At 49.2% G+C, this 20,851-nt stretch overlaps 1 long non-coding RNA gene across 1 annotated transcript in view; it reads right to left on the bottom strand.

Annotated features, from left to right (window-relative positions):
- Nucleotides 1-18,322: 18,322 nt before the first annotated feature.
- Nucleotides 18,323-20,851, bottom strand: part of LOC144334907 (uncharacterized) — a 119,184-nt gene continuing 116,655 nt past the window's right edge. Inside the window, exon 3 of the long non-coding RNA XR_013405162.1 lies at nt 18,323-20,741. This is a non-coding gene — a long non-coding RNA (uncharacterized LOC144334907). The remainder of the gene's footprint in view (nt 20,742-20,851) is intronic.

Raw genomic sequence — 20,851 nt, 5'->3', positions numbered from 1 at the left:
AAGGCGAGTTTGATTTCTTTGCTAACGAATTCCTAATTCACCTCGCAGTGGGCCTGTCAAGGCCATATGCCCGGACATCCATCTTGCCGACCGTCCATGTGGTCTCTAAGGTGGATGCACTCCGGTTGCCTGGGCTCCTGCACGTGATACTGAGTCTCCAAGTCTGCCGCTGTATAAGGGACTGACAGCCCCAAGCGTCTCGACGCGCCACCTTGAGCCGGGCTTTATTCCACAGGGCGACTCTGCTTCCCGTGATGAGATGCAGCACGTGAGCACAGATCAAAGGGTATCAGCAACTAACCCATTCCCCTGGTACTAAGCAGAGGACCAAGAGTTTAGTTCCTTACTTATTTGCTACGGGCTTGACTCAAAACAGCTTTCTGGAATCCTGGGGACAAACATCTCTAACTGCTGAGAATTCTGGCTTTAGTAACGGAAGAATCACCTAAAGCCCATTTTGTAACTGCTGTTCTTATCAGAATTTGAGGCCAAAGGGAAAAATAAAAGGGGGGCTAAGATCGTGACACCCCAGTTTGCACAAGGCCAACCAGCCTGCTTGAGGGGGTAAAAGGAATAGGATTTTTAAACTGCTGAGTTTTAAAAACATGGCTGTAGGCTGGGCGCACTGGCTCACGTCTATAAGCCCAGCACTTTGGGAGGCCGAGGTGGGAGGATTGCTTGAGGCCAGGAGCTCAAGACTGGCTTGAGTAACACAGCAATACCCTATCTCTTTAAAAAGAAAAAAAAAGGTTATTAAAATAGTAATAAAGGTTAATACAATAAATTACTATGTCAACATGGCACCCCCTGCCGTCAGACGAGGTGCAGTCTCTGTGGCTGTGAGGTCCGGAGAGAAATGTAACCGGCATCATAGGGAAGGTGGACCCCAAAGCCCCACAACATTACTCCTGTACAGTGTGTTAACCAGCATGAAGTCTCCTCCACAATCAGAAGCCTGGTTTAGAGGAACGCTGCCCACTGGACCTGGGTGGACTCCAGATGCCGGCCGACCAGACAGCCCCACCCTGGGACCCTGCCGGCAGCCCCGACTGGACAGAATGGCCTCATGAGTGTCCTTTCCTGCCACAGGCTGCAGACCCTGAGCCAGTCCTGGCTGTGACTGAGGCTGCGCATAAACGTCTGCGCCCAACAGCTCACCTTTGTACATGACACGCCCAGTCCACCTCATTTCAAATGTTACACTTGCCCCAAGGCGAACACGGATGTTACAGGTTAACTCACTGCATGTGTGCTAGACTTTCCCTGTGAGTGTTCAGACATTGCACAAACCGGATGAACAAACCCCACTTTCCCTGTAAACGTTCAGACATTCCTTGAGCCCGATGAACAACCCCGGAACGTGTAATGCCGCGGCCTCCTCCCCTCCTGAGGGGCGTGTGCTTACAGCTCCCCCAAGACCACATTTCCCAAAGCACAGAGTGTTACTCTGAAAATAAAACCTCCTTTTTCCTTCCTCTGTACATCTCGTGGTCGTGTTAACAACTATTGCTACAAATGCAGAGAAACGGGGTATCATCCGTGCTGGTCACCGAATTCCTAGCACCAAAGCTTCAAGGCCCCCCAGTCTGAAGGAAGCTTCTATCACCCTAAAGCCAACTCTGGAGACGAAGGCCAAGCTGGGGAAAGGCTGTGTCTCTGCAAATCCACGCCACGGGGCCCTCTGCAGTTGTGTGTAAGGAACTCTTGGTCTGTCCTGGGGTTTGGGGAAATCAGGATGCAAGCAGATACCGTACGCTCTGCCACGGGACCGTGAAGTCTGCGGAACCTCAGAGGAACACGGAGACAAATGGCTGCACGACTCCCACAGGCCGAGCCTCGATGGGCGTCCGTGTCAAGAACACAGACACGCCGGGAGGGGCAGCCGATGCAGGCAACGCCTGCAACTCCAGCAAGCAACAGCGTCTGAGTGTGGGGGTCTCTGGCCAGGCTCCACCACAACTGCCATATTCTGTGACAAAATTTTAAAAATAGGTTTTAACTAGTTATAACTCTAACTTGTTTTACACATAAACAGAACACAGGGTACCAACAGGCTCCAAAATACTTTGCCTAGAACCAAGTCTAGAATGCAGATGGATGCTGCTCCGAGTGTGAGGAGTCCCCTTGTAGTGCCATAAATCCTAGATCTAGGTGACTAAGTGCTCTTCCTAAACCAGACGGCACCATGAGGCTCTGAGGGCACCCTCTGTCCCCAGGCCAGTCCATCAGGCCCTGCAGAAGCTTCTAGAGTAAGAGCCTGTGGATTTGTATTGGACGGATGTAAACCAGGCAAAGTCACAGGGGCTCGTCCTGGAAGCCCATCCATTTACCCACTCATGCCGTGGAGAGCCCTGCCCCCAACTCCACACCCGCAATCACGCTCAACCACAAGAACTGGCTTCTAGGCCCTCAAGCTACTCCCTCTCGACCCCGGACAGACGCTTCTCAAACCATGAGGCCCAGAGTAGTCTTAACAGGTGGTCCCAGCAGAACTGGCCACTGCATGAATTGATATTTTGTGTGTGGGGGGGTGGTTGTTCTTCTGTCACTCAGGCACAGTGCACCATAAGTACAGTGGTGCTATCATGGTTCACTGCAGCCTCAACCTGCCAGGCTTGGGTCATCCTCCAGCCTTAGCTTCCCGAATAGCTGGGACCACAGGTGTACATCACCTGTCCTATTTAATTTTTTGTAGAGTCAGGGTCTTGCTATGTTGCCCAGGCTGGTCTTGAATTCCTGGGCTCAAAAGTGAACTGCCCAACTCAGCCTCCCAAGGTGTTGGGATGACAGGTGTGAGCCACTATGCCCAGCCTAGAATTGGTTTTTCTTAAACCTGAGTTTGACACATGAACCCCACTTACATAGATATCAGCACACTCTCACAGCTCGAGAGTTTTCCTGAATCTCAATTCTGTCCGTTCAAGGTCAATATCTAAGAAAGGGTCAGAACTGACCCTCCCTCAGTGAAGCCTAAGAGCAAATACAGCAGCATCTCAGTGTATGAGGAGACAAAGTAAGAAGGGTGGAAAATACACACTGAAATTCTAGTGCTAGAATCATAATCACCAACACTTTAAGAGGGAATCTGCTTTCCAAAATATGTAGCTGCTGGATTAATTTCAAAGTCACCAGATTCCACAGGCAGTAGCTCACAGGGGCACAGCTTTCTAAGGCCGCACAGCCCGGGACAGCGTAACAGCCTCAGGGCAAAGCAAACTAAACAAAGGCTTGGTTCTCTCAAGGACGAAGGTGCTCAAGTGTTTCCAAATAGATTCTTCTAAGTAAGTTAGATGCCTCCTACAACACTGTTTAGAGTGCCAGTGTATTCAGAAACATGAAGTTGAAACTACATCTCAGGACCCCAAAATCACTACGCTAAAGGGACGTCAAGGTGAGGAAGAGCTTAGACCAAACCTGCCTCCCATGCTCTTCCTAACAGAGACAGCTACTGGGGGTGGGGGGAAAAAGCCACGTACCTCCCTCACAACCGATCCACAAGGAAATTCCTCATGGACAGAGGACAGAACTCAAAGTCCCCATCTGCACACGGAGATAAATGCGGATCTAACTGCCTCCTCTGGAAAGATGCACCAGAAATGCATTTGTCTGATCTACCTGTGACCTGGAAATCCCTCCCCGCTTCGAGCCGTCCATCCTTCCTAGACTGAACCAACGTACGTCTCACATGTATTGATGTCTCACGTCTCCCTAAAATGTGTAAGACCAAGTTGTGCCCCAAACACCTTGGACACATGTCCAGGACCTCCTGAGGCTGCCGCAGTGTGTCCTCAACCCCTCCTAAGGCTGTGTCTATAACCTTGGGAAAATGAACTCTATGGACCGAGGAGTGTCGCAGAGATCCTTCTGGTTTACAGGAAGCATTCTCTCCTGCGAGTATATCAATGAAATCATGTGGAATTACAAAATGCCACTTTAGTAAAAGCCAAGGAATTAGGGTTCTATGTGCTTCAAAAAAAAAAGTAACGTTCTATTTGTCAATGGACCATGAAGCCCACACCCCCTTTTGCAGTGAAGATGTCAAATGGGACGAGAGGCCCCTCCTGAGGATGCTACCCTCTGACCCCACTTCCCAGAGTCCAGTTTCCTGCTGCTCAGGGAACAGCAACCCCAGCTTCACGGGGCTCAGGCCTCCAAACCCAACTCCCACCCATGCTGGAGAATCACCCCAGGGACTAGCTAAGTGGCAGGTGCAACTCTCACCTCACCCCCTTAAAGGGGAAAAGGCACCTTCCCGCTCCTCTTCCTGCTGGTGGGAACAGGGGCAGGAGCTGGAGGATCAGGAGTCGGGCGGCAGAACGGAAGCAGCCTGGGTCCCTGCTAGTCAGAGTTGGCAAATGCCAACCATCCCCGACATTCACTTTGCAAATAAATCCTTCTCTTTTGTCAGGTCCCTGGTTATAAGTTTGCACCCGTAACTTAAAAAGAAAAAAAAAAACTCAGATTAAAAAATCGGTGTTTGGCTGACAATATTTCAATTATCTTGGGGCCTTGGGTCAAATGATGGCAAAACAGGAAACTGAACGCTGTTATTCAGGAAACTACCTTCCAGCGCCGTCTACCCTCCCAGGCTGTCACCTTATGGTTGTTTGTCTGCTAGATGATTAACAATAACTGTTCTGAAAAACTAGGTGTACAGAACAGACAAGAAGTCAGCTCGGGTTGAGGGGAAGCAGGATAAGACCCCCTTCCCCGCAGGATGGTGGAAGAGGAGGAACCTTCAGCACCTGGGTTTTCAGGATGCTGGATCTCTGAGAGCATTTCTCACAGCTCAAGTACAGCCAGACCCTCCTCTGACACAGCCTGTTCAGGCGAAGGTGGGCACCTGCCCTAGAGACCCACAGCCCTGTGCGGGGCTCAGCTGGAGCTGAACTTGCCTCCCTTGGTAAGAGTCAGGGCCAGGGGTGGGGAGAGGAGAGAAGCAGCAGGCCTGAGGGCCACTGTGGAAACTCCATGCCGCGCTAACTCTCGTCTGATGTGCTCCGGCCAAAGCCACGCTTCTCGGAGGGAGTTTCCCTTCACACATCCGGAAATCACCAACACATAGTCTCCCCACAGAACAAATCCTTCCCTAGGAGGCAGACGCTTGGCTGTAACACGGGGTAATGAGGGCCGCGCCTTCGTGCCCACTCTGTAGTGTTTCCTGTTACCTATTTTACCTTAAGCTACAAATGATTCCCGTTTACACGGGACACAGTGACACAGACAGCAAAACACATAAGATTCAGTGTGGTCCCACACCCGTCACTGCTGACCTCAAGTGCTTTGTTCGTTTTGCTTCTAGAGTTTGTACTCTCTCCCGGGGTTCCAGGCCTGTGGATTCAACCAACCATAGATCAACATATTTTTAAATGTGTTTGTACTAAGCATTCAGACTTTATTATTCATTAAACAACTACTCGCATGGTATGTCCATGGTATAGCTGTTACGAGCAACCCTGACATGACTGTCTGCAGGAGGATGTGCATATGTCATATGCAAACACGATGCCATTTTATTGCAGGGACCTGAGTGCCCACAGACCTTGGATTCCATAGGCAGTCCTGCAGCCCACCCCCATGGGCACTGTGGAATGGCTATAATAGAAAATACGGAGGTTTTAAACAGTTATGTACTAAATCTAATCTTTTGTTAAGAAATTAACGTGTATCACTTGTATTATTTGGAAGTCCTTCCTGGCCCAGAGACTTGACATGTTCTTATCTTTTTGTCCACGGATCTAGCCATTCCAGTAAGCTTGTTGAACACAAATCAATTTTACAATTAAATTCTTACAAGAATCACACTCAATCTGTAAGCTGCTTTGGTTTTTAAAGTGAAATAAGCAATAGTTTTGCCAACCTGCTATATCATAGAATAACAGGATAAAGCAGCCCCATGACATGCAAAAACATGGGGTTCAAAGCTAACCAGTATAAAACACGTTACAAACCCCTAAATATGAAAACGTTTTACAGCAAAACCGATATTCCAGAAAAAAACAAGATGTTCAAAAAAGCCCTTTGCAGAAAAGCACTTTCCCCTTTATTTTTCACACGGTTTCCTGAAGCTTGTGTTTGGTGATGACCATGAACCAGAAGTAGCGTCCGCTGCAACTACTGTTACGGCAACACAGAATATTAAGGCAAAAAAAAAAAAAAAAAAAAAAAAAAAAAAAAAGGCCGGGCGCGGTGGCTCAAGCCTGTAATCCCAGCACTTTGGGAGGCCAAGACGGGCGGATCACGAGGTCAGGAGATCGAGACCATCCTGGCTAACACGGTGAAACCCCATCTCTACTAAAAAAATACAAAAAAAAAAAAAAAAAAAAAACTAACAGGGCGAGGTGGCGGGCGCCTGTAGTCCCAGCTACTCGGGAGGCTGAGGCAGGAGAATGGCGTAAACCCAGGAGGCGGAGCTTGCAGTGAGCTGAGATCCGGCCACTGCACCCCAGCCTGGGCGACAGAGCGAGACTCCCTCTCAAAAAAAAAAAAAAAAGGACACAGCATATTTCCTATTGATGAGAACAGGTAGAGTGTTATAAAATGAGTGTGGCCTAAAGTCAACAAATGTTCAAATTCTAGGTCTCCCGCAGACACTAGACGGTAACCGCCAAAGCTTATGTACCTGGCAACGTTCAAGGAGACCAAGTTCAGAGCTGTCACAATGCAGCACCATCCTCACGCGATTATCTCAGGCACGTTTGAGGGCAAGTGCCCCCGTCACAGTGGGAAAGCTGCCCAGCCCAGCACTTCCTGAGATCACAGACCTTCGCCTTCCCACGTCTTCAATAGTTCCTTTAGACCGGGAACCAGACAACAAAACCTAAAACACTTCCTCAAATCTCAAGACAGTCTTTAGAGCTCTTTTCCTTGCCCCTTCTCTTACTGAAAAAGCCTATTTTGTAAGCAACCTGTAGTGCTTCCCAGAGCTGGGGCGGGAGGAGAGCTGGTGTTGGGTAGACCGAGTTTCAAGCGTGGGGAGACCAGGAAGTTCTGGAGATGGATGCCGGTGATCGTGGCACCACAGTGTGAACACACTTAATGCCACAAAACCATACACTTAAAAATAGAGTGCTGTGTAAGTTTACCACAATCAAAAAACTGAGAAAAGTCATCTATAATTACTGTCTCCAATATCTTCCATCCTGTAAGTTACATTTGCTTTCGGAAATCCTCAGAGCAATCATGAAAAACTAATACCCTGTCGTCTCTGAAACGCAAAGTCGTTCAAGGGCTTTGGTTATAGGAAAGTAGCTGGAAAGCAAAGCGTCCGTTAGGCACAGCAGCCGTGATAGGACAAACACACGGTAGGAAGGTGGTGGTCATGCTACACACAGATGGGAAGGGTGTGGGGAGCCACAACACCTGATTCTTGGGAGGCACCTGGGCAGGAGCTGAGAATGTACCAAACACGTTCGATCATGCAATATTCACGGACCCCGAGTCCATCCACCACCGCTGACATCCACTGTGGCTGGGGTGTCCTCCCAGCCTGTGATGGCTCGCTCCTTCGGTTAACTGCCTTGAATCTACTGGTTCCTCTCCTCATGGACCTCTTTCCTGTCATCTTCCTGTCATTTTTCTGTCAGCAAACACATTTCTTGTCATTTTCCTGAACTGACATGACATTTCCTGTCATTTTCCTGAACTGACATGACATTTCCTGTCATTTTCCTGAACTGACATGACATTTCCTGTCATTTTCCTGAACTGACATGTCATTTCCTGTCATTTTCCTGTCAGCAAGCACATGCGTCCAGCCTGACCTTGCTGATGTGCTCCAGCGGCCCTGGACTCGAGCCGCACCGTTCCATCAGTGTGGCATTCGCGAGTTACCTCCTGGGAAATGCCAGGTGATGGTAACATCAACCAGGAGGCACAGCTGAGAAGCAGAACGCATGGTGCGGTGCCCAGAACGTCACGTCCTTGAACAGACGCTCCGTATCTTCTCCTCTCCTGCCAGAGCTTCGCTGTAGGAAGGCGGCCATTCCTCCAGTGCTGCTACTTCCAACACCGGGGAAAGCAAGCTTCAGAAATGAACGGTGTCAAAGAGGGAGGACCCACCAGCAGGGCTACCGGCAGCCAGACAACCGCAGCCCCAGCATTCCCCAGCCACCATGACTGACAGCCCAGGCTCCAGAAATGCACGGCTTCAACCTTAGGAGTAAAAACCCTCCCAATCCAACTATTATTTTCAACAATGGGATTGAGGAATGAGGTGTTCTAACCCTGCCTCTCTCGACAGCACAGATCATCAGATCCCAGTTCTTATAGGATTGGGGAGTGGGGTGGGGTGGGGTGGTTCCTAACCCTGCCCGCCTTCATAGAAAAGAACTTCGATATGATGACCTGTGCTAGATTAGCACTTTGCTTCTGCCACATGCAGTCATCCTCAGCACCAGGAAAAGTCAGAATCGTTGAGTGATGACACCAATACCAACACACGCCGTTCTGCGGCTCTGGTAACTGGCTGCACAGATACAACCCGATAGTGGTGAGGTCTAAAGACATCACCAGTCTTCCCAAGGATTGTGTTCCTGAATATTTTGCGTTTGGAATAACGGTCTTCTTTGCCAGGGCTGAGCCATGCTTCCCTCTCGCCTGTCCTCTGCTTTCACCAGCTTCGTGTGCGCTTCCGGACAAGTGTTTGTGCAGGTGCTATCACTTATTTCCACAGCGAGAATATACACAGACACCACACAGAAATGGGCAACCCCGTTAGGAGCTGTGCAGAGAGATCTAACTCATCCCATGTGCCAAATTCCTGTTGCCATGGAAATTAAACTAACTAAACTAACGTTGCTATGATCTCATCTCTTACTGTACCACTAAAGATCATCCGGGTAAGAGGAATGTGCCTCTGCATAGCATTCAGCTCACATTTACATGTCGGTTTTTCCTGAATATGGTTATGTGAGATAGAAATCAGTAAGATGGGGTGTAACATACAGTATAGGATCGTTGTGTCTCCTAGCCTCAAACACTTCAAGATCCTCAGAAAATGAAGTTTAACTCTGGGGACGTGAGTTACATAGTAACTTGTTTTGGATACTATCATATCAACACCAAATAACTTCTTGAATTCCTTTTTAAATTGAAAAGCAATTTACAAAGCACAAAAGCCCCAATATTAAAGAATACAATTCAGTCTTTTTAGCATATTCTAAAAGCTGCACATCAACCACTAGTATGTAATTCCGGGACTTTTTCACCACAGGCCAAAGAAACCTTGAACCCATTAAGAGTCAGCACCTGGCTCCTTCCTTCTACCAGCCCCTGACAATCACCAGCCAACTTCCTTTTCTCTGGATTTGCCCATTCTGGACACCTGTTGTGAGGAGAATCGTACAGTGCATGACCTTTGGTGTGACCTTCGGTGCTGACATCTTTCACGTCTAAGGTGAGTGGAATCTCAGTGAGTGACCGGTTGACAGACACCTGGACTGTTTCTACTACTATGAATAATGCTGCTGTGAAGATTCAGGCATGACATACTTTTTGGGAAAATGTTTTCAGTTTTCTTGAGCATATGGCTAGGAGTGAAATTGCTGGGTCGTATGGTGATTTCATGCTTTTCTGAGGAACTGTCGGACTTTTCCAAATCAACTGCACCATTTTACTTCCCCTCCCACTAGCAATATATCAAGATTTCAGTTTTCCCCAATTCACCAACATGTCACTGTCCAATACTGGGGTTTTACCCACCCATCACGGTGGTTGTGAAGTGTTATTTCACGGTGGTTTTGATTTCCATTTCTAAGATGACGAATTCTGCTAAACATCTCATGTGCTTTTTAAGGCATTTATATGTCTTTCTTTGGAGAGTGTCTATTCAAATCCTTTGTCCATTTTTAAATTGGATTTTTATTAAGTTTTTGAATATATTCTTGATATCAGGTCCTTATCATGATAATGTATCCTGTTCTGTGGGTTGTCATTTTACTTTAATAGTATCCTCTGAATTGAACATTTTTAATTTTGATACCGTCTTTTTCCCTTCAGTTGCTTGTTATAGCTCTAGACGTCTCAGCCAAGGAAACATTGCCTAATCCAACCTAACAGTTTCTCCAGGATTCTCCCCTAAAGGTGTTATGAGCTGAACTGTCCCCCTCCCCCAAGATTCCATGTTAAAGTCACAACCCCAGAAACCCAAAATGTCACTGTATTTACATACAGGGCCTTTAACTTGGCAATTTAGGTCCCATAAGATCTTAAAAGTAGGCCCTGATCCAGTATGACTGGTGTTCTTTTAAGAGAATTTAGACACAGTCCTCAGTGCTGCATACACGTAAGAGAAACCTGTGAGGACACAGAGAAGAAGCTGTCTACACAGCATGGGGTGAGGCCCCAGAGAATCCAACCCTGCCCTCACCTTGATCCCAGGCTTCCAGTCTCCAGAAAAAAGGAAATAAGACGCTATTGTCTAAGTCGCACGGTCTGTGGTGTCCGTTATGGTACCCAGCAGACTGACAGAATGGGTCTCAGTCAGCTCCTTACATTGGAACCATGTTGAGCTTTGCACGTAGGGTGAGGAAAGGTCCAGTCCATACTTTTCTATGTGGATACCCCAGTTGTCCCAGCACCATTGAGTTGTGAAAGGAAAAAAGTAAAGCAACCCTTGCTGTCCTCTCTCCATCAACAGATTAGAAGATACACTGAAGAATCATGGACAATTTTGTCGGTTTAAGCCAGTGGTTTTCAAACTTTTGGGTCTCAGGAACCCTTTGCACTTTATTAAAGAGCACAAAAAAGCTTTCTCATCAGGCCGGGAGTGGTGGCTGCTCATGCCTGTAATCCCAGCACTTTGGGAGGCAGAGACAGGTGGATCACTTGAGGTCAGGAGTTCGAGACCGGCCTGGCCAACATGGTGAAACACCGTCTCTACTAAAATACAAAAATTAGCCTGGCATGGTGCTGAACACCTGTAGTACCGGCTACTAGGGAGGCTGAGGCAGGAGAATCGCTTGAACTCAGGAGGCAGAGGTTGAAGTGAGCTGAGGTCACACCACCGCACTCCGGCCTGCATGGCAGAGCAAGACTCCGTCTCAAAAAAAAAAAAAAAAAAAAAACAACATAATTTAGTTTCTTTTACAAGGATAAAGTCATTACATCTTAACACAGTGTTAAAGAAGAAACCATTTTCCAAAATAAGCAGCAGCGTGGCAACAGTTTGTGCTGCTGTGAAAACACCTAACATCTCTGCACCTCAGACAGCAGGATTCTCATGCCTGCATCTGCGTTCAGTGGGCTGCAGAGCCATGGCTGAAGTTTATGAAGAAAGTCCGACCCCATACTGATATACAATTAGGAAGCAGTATTTTCATTGTGTTTTCAGATCATTTTAGGTATTCTCTGCTGCCAAATGTAACAAGTGGCACTTCCGTACAGGCTGTCTGCAACACAGAGTCTGTGCTCTGGTCGACGGGCCTTTCTGCCCCAATTCCTTCTAAATCGACTGGTCCGTCTTGCACTTGAATGGCTTTTACCAGCACACGATTTTGTAATCACACATTGGTTAGAAAATACTGGTTCGGAGTTATGAGCGGCTTCCACATTTCATTATATGTCCAAAAAAAAAAAAAAAAAAAACCCCACATCAGTATCACCATTGATCACATGAGAAAGTGGTGGACACAAGATTTTTATGTTTTAATATTCGCTGGAAAGCTCAAATGTCTATCATTGGGAAAAATGTAAGGTACTTTCCTTGAGATGAAAGTCATTTTGTTCATTTTTCAGGCCACACCTGCAAATACCTCCATCTGCAGTGGCATCTTTTGTAAGTCATTCTTTATATAAAGGCGGCCGTTAGTGGAACAAGTGGTTCTGCAGGTTCATAGTTCAGAGGCACCAGTGCTCTCCCAAGATAACCATAAAATCCGCAGAAGACGCACCTGTGCGCACTTCCTGTTTCTCACTCAGAACATTCCAGAAGGAACCCTGAATCCCAATGCCACAGCGGGACTGAAGTTTGCTCTCACCCTCACTATATAAACCCAGGGAGCTCCCCCAGCCCCCACCCCGAGGCCCCAGCCTTGGTCCTCTATCTGGTCTAGGGGGGCTCCTGCAGCTCCAGCCTAACAGGGAACAGAAGGCACCCACATGTCACAAAGCCCTCCCAAGGCCCAGCGAGCACTTCTGCTTATGTGCCAGCCAAGTGCGTTTGACAATTCTACAGCCAGCTGTACGGCAGGTAGCGAGGTACCCAGCAAATACTCAGGGCTCACGTTACTAAGGAAGGTGCACAGCGAGGTACCCAGCAAGTACTCAAGGCTCACGTTATGGAGGAGGAAACCAGGCAGATAGTGAGGTACCCAGCAGGGTTCACGTTACCGAATAGGAAAGGAGGGTGGAGACAAGGGGGCTGGAACAGTCTGTCATAAGCTTTAGCATTTACAAGGCTCGCTGAAGATTATCTGATTTGATCGTCACAACAGCTCACAAGATAGGCAGAGGCAAAACTATTTTCACTTCATAAAAAGAGATCCCGAGAACTGATGATGACCACGTGCTCTTCCCACAGGCTCCCAGAAATCCTCCTCAAATCATCTCTCAGTTGTATACATGTGATAATATCTCAGTCAAGTCCCCTCTCTGCAGGGGAATTTTACTGCCGCCCTGCTGTTCCTTCGCACCCCTGCCCTCTCCTGCATTTCAGCCATGCCCACCATCCATGGGGAGTCTGCACCACCCCACCCCCGCTGCTGCTGATGGCTTGGGTCACGCTTACCTTTCATTACCACCTACAGGGACCTGTTCTTCCTTCAAATGCAGCTCAAACTCACTCATTGTGTGAAGCCTTTCTGTCATGTGTAAAATCAGTCTGTGGAACGCTTCATTTAGGAGGTGCTTATGTTGCCTCATTGGCTGTGATCAGGACCAAATTCTGAGCAAACCCGGTGGTCCCCTCTCCCCATCTCTGCTCCAGTGCACTTAAAACAAGGATTCCTGGAAGCATCTTTTTAGTCCAATTCATGCATGAGTCTGCCCCACACACTGCAGAAAAGCCCTGGTGGTCGGTGGTCAGGGCTCAAGGCCCCCCAGGTAGGTAAGGAGAGCTTAGTGCCCTCTCTGGAGTTGTCGCTCAGAGACCCACGGCTGGAAGGGAAGAAACTTGCATCCTGTGAAACACCTAGGCCCCGAGACCCACTCAGGAGTGGAAAACGGGGAAGGAGCCTTGAACAGACCCTCGGGAGGGCAGACAGTGGGAGCCACGGAGGCCACCAGGAAAGAGGGAGGCAGGCAGTGAGGCCACAGGTGATGTGGCCGGGAGGGAGGCGTTGTGACCAGAGGTGAGGTGGTGGGCGGATGACACGGCGTGGTGTGGGGAGGAGATGTGGCCAGGGGCAATGTGGCCAGGGAAGGAGACACAGCTGGAAGGAAGTGACAAGGGGGGTCTCCAGGCCCCAGACTGTGTCTGATTTATAGATGACATTTTACTTAAGATGTTATATCTAACTTTAAAGAAAAGTAGCAATTTCGAACCATTGTGTACATTTAAAGCACGGTACAAATTGAGCACATTTCCCAAACCAAAGAACAGGGCATTGAAGAAAAAATTCATTTAAGATCAGAAATAAAGAGATCCTACAGCTCTTCCAGTCCAATCCCCACCCTAACGTGAATGGGGGGAAAAGGAAGTAGATTCTAGTCAGTCAGAATTAAAGGCAAAACCGATCCACTTTACTTTCTAGACAGAAAACAAGAAGCTCATCAAGGAATCCCTACAAACAGTAGCTTTAGTAGTTCCCGAAATGCAAAATTCACCTACAAAGTAAATCATCTGCTAAGTGTGTATAGAGTAATTTTTTTCATTATTGCCTTCCTCATCTGCAGGGGCTTTTTTAGACCTTGTTTCCCCTTAATTGCCTCCAACACCCAGGAAATTTAAACCCCACAAGTAAACTGTGTCTCGATTCATGCCCAGCGTCCTTTGGAGCAGACAGTCCGTTGCTCTAAGACGTTCTTGTCACCTAAGCACCGAGTACAGCCTGAGAACGCACAACACGCACTCACACAAACTCAGACAGTCAACAGGTGAGATACGGCACATGAGGAGGAAGACAAGCTAAATGAGCTTCACTGACACCCCAGATCCGACAAGAAATGACACACGCAGCCTGCTCTGGTGCAGGTGACTCCTGGAAAACAGCCAAGGACAGCATTTGGAGAAGCAGCACCGCAGGCCAGGAGGGTCTGGGGGCTTAAGAAGGGAGGGGCGCCCCGACCAGGTACTGGGGGATTCAGAAGGGAGGGGTGCCCCGACCAGGTGCTGGGGCTTCAGAGGGGATTGGTGCCCCGATCACTTCCTGGGGGCTTCAGAGGCAAGGGGTACCCTGACCACGTGCTGGGACTTCAGACGAGAAGGCACCCCGACCGGGTCCTGGGGGCAGCAGGACAAGCCCAGGGTTCCGTCGTCACTTTTCACTCCCTACTCCCGAATCTCGCCCTGAAGTTGCAGCCAGTCCAGGTATTCATTTACACATAAAATTAAGTATCTGTGAGTAACACAAGTCACTAATCCACACAGATCTGAGTCTACAGATACCTCCCAGAGACGCCACCATCCCTTCTGGTAGAAGAACAGCCCAGGGGCCCACGCTGCTAGGAAGGGAGACTGTCTCCAGCCTGACGCTGCAGAGTCCTCAACACAAAGTCTACCTTCTGGAACCATACCGTCTCCTACAGAGGCAACTAGGGGCATGTAGGGTTTTTTAAAATCTTTTTTTTTTCTTAAGACAGAGTCTCCCTCTGTCACCCAGGCTGGAGTGCAGTGGCTCGATCTCGGCTTGCTGCAACCTCTGCCTCTCGAGTTCAAGTGATTCTTCTGCCTCGGCCTCCCGAGTAGCTGGAATTACAGGCGCCTGTCACCGCGCCAGACTATTTTATTTGTATTTTTAAGTACAGATGGGATTTCACCTTGTTGTTCAGGCTGGTCTTGAACACCTGACTTCACATGATCCACCCGCCTCGACCTCCCAAACTGCTGGGAATACACGCATGAGCCACGGTGCCCGGGCCATATAGCTATTTAAATTTGACTAAAATTAAATAAAATTAGAAGTTCTCATTTACACTTCAAGCATTCAGTTACCCACAGGCGGCCACTGACCAGAGGCTGGTAGAGATGTCACACTACACACTGCAGAAGGATCTAGGGACGAAATGGCTCTAAGATCATCTCAGAATCTTTATGTTGAAGCTACTGAAGTTTTACTCTGATTATTATAGACATCAGCATTCTCCCACTTAAAAATGTCAGTGCTATTGCAATGATCAGATCTGTGACTTCCCATCAGCTCTTCTCTTCCCGGATAGATAACTGTAGAGCATCTGCACTCTGCCTCCACACTAAGGGGTAGTAGAAGGCTCCGTGTAAAATCAGGGGGAGAAAAAAAAAATGAATCCCTAGTCCGCCTCCCACCCTACGATTTTGTGAAACTCCTCTTAATATGCACAATAACTGCCAGAGTTGCAATAAAGAAGCATCCCTTGACCAGGAAGCAGCAGGGAAGCAAGAGGAGGGAGATGCGAAGACCCTCCGTTCCCTCTGGGACCCCAGGCCCAGCCAGGACTGAGAAGGGCCGCATAGCCCGGCAGACCCGCACACCTGATGCAAACCATACACACGGCTTCCCTGGGCCTCGGTCCCCTGCTCTGCCCTCACTGGCCACTGTGGCTCTTGGTAGAGGCAGCTCCCTGAGCCCCAACACCCACAGCCAGTCCCCTCCTTGCAGGTCTCAGCTGTGCTCTCACTGCCTCCCTGACGCTTCTCATCATCCGCGTACCGTGTCCACTCTAACCCACAGCCCTTGCTACCGTCCACCCCACCACGGAGCCAAGCACACAGCAGGTGCCCAAGACGCCCCAGTGGGCGGGCATGCCAGGGTAGGGCTTGGAGTTCCAAGGGCCATGTCCCGCACACCACCACAAGTGCCGCGGAGGCTGTGGAAGGGGTCCAGGTTTCAGGCCTGTACTCAGCTTCTCCTGGCCCCCGAGGCCAAGAACCTAGCAAGGGAGCGCAGCCGGAAGCAGGGTCCCAAACCCCCTTCATGCTCCTCAAGAGGAAGGGGGCTTCGGGGCACAACCCCACGAGCGTCTTCCTCCTGCCAGGCTGCCTGTCACAGCCCCGACACCTTCACAGCAGGGAAACCCACTCCTGTGAGGAGAAAACCACCAAGTACAACAGGAGCCACGTCCCCCGCAGCGTCTGCTGAGCCCAATAGCGACAGCAGCAGCCGGGCCCCCACTCAGCACACACCGACTCCGAACCCGCCACGCACACCACAAGGCCGACCATCTTGAAGCTCAGCTTCCACTCGTCAGGGCCCTCTTCCAGGAGAGCTCGGCATGCCTATCTTCCCTGGGCTCACAGAAAGGAGTAGGACCCAACCCCGAGTGTGCACAAAGTTAAGCTCCCACTAGCTGTGCAGACAACCTCCCTAGCCCTGGACTGAGAAGGGGCCAAGCGCAAACAGCCATATTTTGCCCTCACAGGTACGGAATTCAGTCAGCTCTCTCAATGAAGTCGTGACAGGTCAACTCCAGGCTCCTCAGTGCTCTGGGGTTCACCTCGGGCCACTGCACCTTTGAAACGTGGCTGTGGACTCCTCTAGGGTGCTCACTTTCACGGCCCATTTCATTCAGACACTGCAGGCCCCTACCGTGGTGTCAATACCCAGGACACCCCTGCTGGCATCCTCTGAGATGCTGCTGCAGCTGCTGTGATCTGAGAACAGCCCTGCACAGGCATCAAAGGGAGGACTTCTCAAGTCTCCTCCAGGGGCAGTGACTACAGCTTTGAAAGACGTTGCACTGAATCCTGGGTGAGCCTGGCTTGGTCCGCAATCTAATCCGGGTTGCTGGGGAGACACACTCTGTTGTAATTGACAGAGGCTGTGGGTGGCAGCTCTACCAAGACTGATAATTGCAACTAGTCTGAGATTTACTATCCATACTTTCTATTTGATGTTTCAAAGGAAAGCATCGTGAAGTTCCAGTAGCAAGGAATTTTCTACAATCTATCACATTAAGATACAGCAGAAATGTAGCTAAAATGTTCATAGGGTCTATGCAGAGGAAGAGATGGGTCTATTTCAGGAAAAGTGCTTGCTGGCTTTTTAGAAACATAGTGAAATCCCTGACAAGTAAAAGGTTGTTTATACTTTTTCTTTGGAACAGAGGGAAAGTTCTTTCTTATTATTTGAATACATTAACTATATTTAAGTGTTCTGGTAGACTGAGTATTAAATATTCAAAAGGAAGTAATTCTGTTCGGTCTATTTCATTCTTTAAATGTAGCTTTCAAAAACTGACAAATACCTGGCCGGGTGCAGTGGCTCACGCCTGTAATCCCAGCACTTTGGGAGGCCGAGGCTGGTGGATCACGAGGTCAGGAGATTGAGACCATCCTGGCTAACACGGTGAAGCCCTGACTCTACTAAAAACGCAAAAAATTAGCCTGGTGTGTTGGCGGACACCTGTGGCCCCAGCTACTTGAGAGACTGAGGCAGGAGAATGGCGTGAACCTGGGAGGTGGAGCTTGCACTGAGCCGAGATCACACCACTGCACTCCAGCCTGGGCGACAGAGCAAGACTCCATCTCAAAAAAGAAAAAATAAATAAAAAGTGGAAAACACCCCATATCTGCCCTGGCTCCGGCTATCTCCATGGAGTGGACAGAGCTTGAGAAAAGCTCACTGTGGAGGCGTAGAAGGCCAGGCCAGGCCGGGCCTTTGCTCAGCAGATGAGCAAGAGGGTCAGCCACCCTAGTGAAGAAGCCCATGTTTGCTATGTTACTGATGATACCCACATAAATTTCTATTTGCCTCCCACACAGACCTGGGATCTATGTTTGAGCAAGCGACTCATACCAACAGTCCCTCCATGCCATCATTTCCCTGACCTCCCCCAGAAAAGCCAGGCCAGGCAGCGTCCCCACACGGGCACTGGGGCCCAGGAAGATCCTGGTCCTGCCCCTCTTCTCTCTCGTCCCTGCAGCACCCTGGCTTGCTGTGGAAGCCCAGCAGTGCTGGCTGAACCCACGTTCACCTGGGGCATTCAGAAGAAGCCTCTGTGCAGAAATCAACTGGGAAGGAGGGCTGTGTGTGCTGGTGCTGGCAGGTCACTCCAATGGATTTGCAGAACTCGGTTTTCAACACAGGTGCGCCACCAAGTCCCTCAAGCCCTTTGTGAGCCTAGAGCCACAGAGCCATTTGCGGCATTCTCACAATCTCTAACAACCCTGCACAGAGGCCCTGTTTTTCCAAAGGACCATAAAATTTTCCGTGTAGACAAAGTTTGACATAATGAAATAAAGTGAAGTCACCACTTCTATTTTCTATTAATCCATTCATTCAAACAAGTATCTCTTCAGTATGTGCATCGAATACTGTGGAATTAGGATTTAGTCCATGCCTTCAAGAAATATACATCACAGAAGAAAAGGTATAGCTTGTAACTAACAGTGCTGAACAGGCAAGAAATAAACATCATAGAAGGAAAGGTAGAGCTTGTAACTAACGTCATAGAAGGAAAGGTGTAGCTTATAACTAACAGTGGTGAACAGGACAGAATTTCACAGGCTAATCAGGAGCCACTGAGGAGGAAGCCATGATTCACATCCACCTGCAGTAGATAAATGTTTCCCGGATAAAGTAACTTTTCTACAGTGATATCTGCTCCTTATTGTTTAATCCTGCTCGATAGGGTATTAAATTACCACTTTATGTGCTGCTTATATAAAATACATCATTGTCAGGGGAGGTTATAAAATAATACTTCACACAAGCTTGGGCTGTGAATGGTGTGAGGCAATGGGACGATGTGTTCCCGTGTTCTCGAGACGCAGAAGGGTCAAGACCCTGCTTCCCTTCTCCTCCCCACCGCCCTGTTCCCAGATGAGGGGTGGAGGCAATGCCGTCGGGCAGTCCTAGAGCTGGCTCCAGGGCCACGACACCACGCCCAGACTCTCTGTGCCCCATGTGACAAATACAGACTGTGGGGCAATCACCAATTTACCTGGCAGTGGGGAGAGTCCTTCGTCAAAAGCCTGTGCTTCCAGGAGCCAGGACAAAGCAGGAGCCCCTAGGAAAACAGTTTCGGGTGCTCCTGAAACCTGGGCAGAGTCACAGTCTGGCAGGAAGCACCAGTGATGCAGGTGTGCCCAAGACTGGGAGGATGGCCAGATGCCTGGAGACCAGACCGGCCTGCAGGAGATGACCACCTCTCTCTGGTTCATTAGAGATAGACAGTCTGGGCTTCACTTTTGTATGTGGAGTCTCACAGTACAGAAATATCACAAAGGGATTAGACTTCGTATACCCCAATTTTTTAAATTAAAAAAACACAATTATTTCAACTAATTCTAAATCCAACAAAGAAAAATAAATAAGTATATAAACGCATACCTCCAAAATGTAAACCACAATCTCTTTACCCATAGGAGACCCAAAATTTAGTTTACCTTTTCTTCAGTATTATCACTTTTTTTTAAAGCCATTACTGAGGTGTCTCCTCACCGCCCCATGAGGAGGTTCATGGGCTCTTCAGGGCTGTTTGCTGTTTCATCGTTTTTTAGATTTAAGGGCAGGATCATTTTCCCACACTTGCTTGCTTCCCTGATCACCAATTTTTCACAAGGACATCATTGTGCCTCAGAAAACCTAGTAACTGAACTTCATTAAAAGTGAAAACGATAGGGACATGTTGGCTGCTATGACAGCATCCTCAGTCACCGAATCTCCCTGGGGGACCCGACACACCCCCAATCTCCTTGGAACTCCAGCATGCAGGTATCGCTGTGGCGGACAGGACTGACCTACCCTGGGGGGGCATGAAAGCAAAGAGAAGAGAAAGCAGGTGACTCATTTAGGAAACTTCGGTGATTCTCTCGAGTCACGTTTCTCAAGGTGTCAGGGGAGAGCCACATGCAGGGAACCTCCTTGGCCTGGCAGGTGGCAGACTCCTGGGACCCTCCTCAGACACGTTAATCAGAGAATCTAAAGGCGGGTAGACTCTGAAAAGTATCTGTAAAGGAAGGACGTAGCTCTGCTGTGACCCCACTACACATGGGGTCACGCAGGATGCTGCTTCCGGCGTCCAGTCTCCATTTCACTCTCCTGGGAGGAACACCCGTCAAGTCACAGAGCACGGTCTTCAGCGAACACCTTCCTGCGCGACCTCCACTGTCTCCCAGCCCTGCAGGAGTAGTCGCCGAGTAGGGGAAACAAGTCTTTGCTCCTGACCCGGCCACCTTGACGCTGGGCATAAGACCAGCACTGCTACGTCTCTGGGGAAAGGAGCGGCCCTGGGCAGGAATGCACTTGGCAGCCCCGGGGAGTGGCCAGGTGTGGACTACCAGGCCTCTGCCCGCAGACACGTCAGCACAGCATCCTGGAGCAGAACCTCCAGCCCAGCTGAGCCTACAGATGGCTGCAGCCCTGGACAGCATCTTCACGGTGACCCGGGGGACTGGGCCAGAGCCGCTCAGCAAGGCTGCCCTGAATTTGCAACCTGAAGAAGCTGTACAGTCGTACGTGTACTTTGCCTTAAGCCCCTAGTTTTGTGGTCACTTGTCACACAGCGACAGACAGTGGATGTGCACGGACTCCCAGGCCACGATGGCCTCTGCCGGCCTCACCCGGGCTGTCTCATCTGTTCCCGTGACATCACGTTTCTCAGAGCCAAAGGCTGCCAGGATCCCCTCTTTTCTTCACGACGTCGTTACAAGCTCACGATACAAACTGAAAGAAAACAATCTGTAAAATACAACGTATGACGCAATACAAGGGGAATGCCCAGGCACACACACACGCGAAACAGGCACAAGTGTGAAACAGGCACATGCACAAAC

The sequence above is a fragment of the Macaca mulatta genome, chromosome 15 (assembly GCF_049350105.2).
Source record: "Macaca mulatta isolate MMU2019108-1 chromosome 15, T2T-MMU8v2.0, whole genome shotgun sequence".
NCBI lineage: Eukaryota > Metazoa > Chordata > Mammalia > Primates > Cercopithecidae > Macaca > Macaca mulatta.
This window is presented reverse-complemented; position numbering and strand designations above follow the sequence as displayed.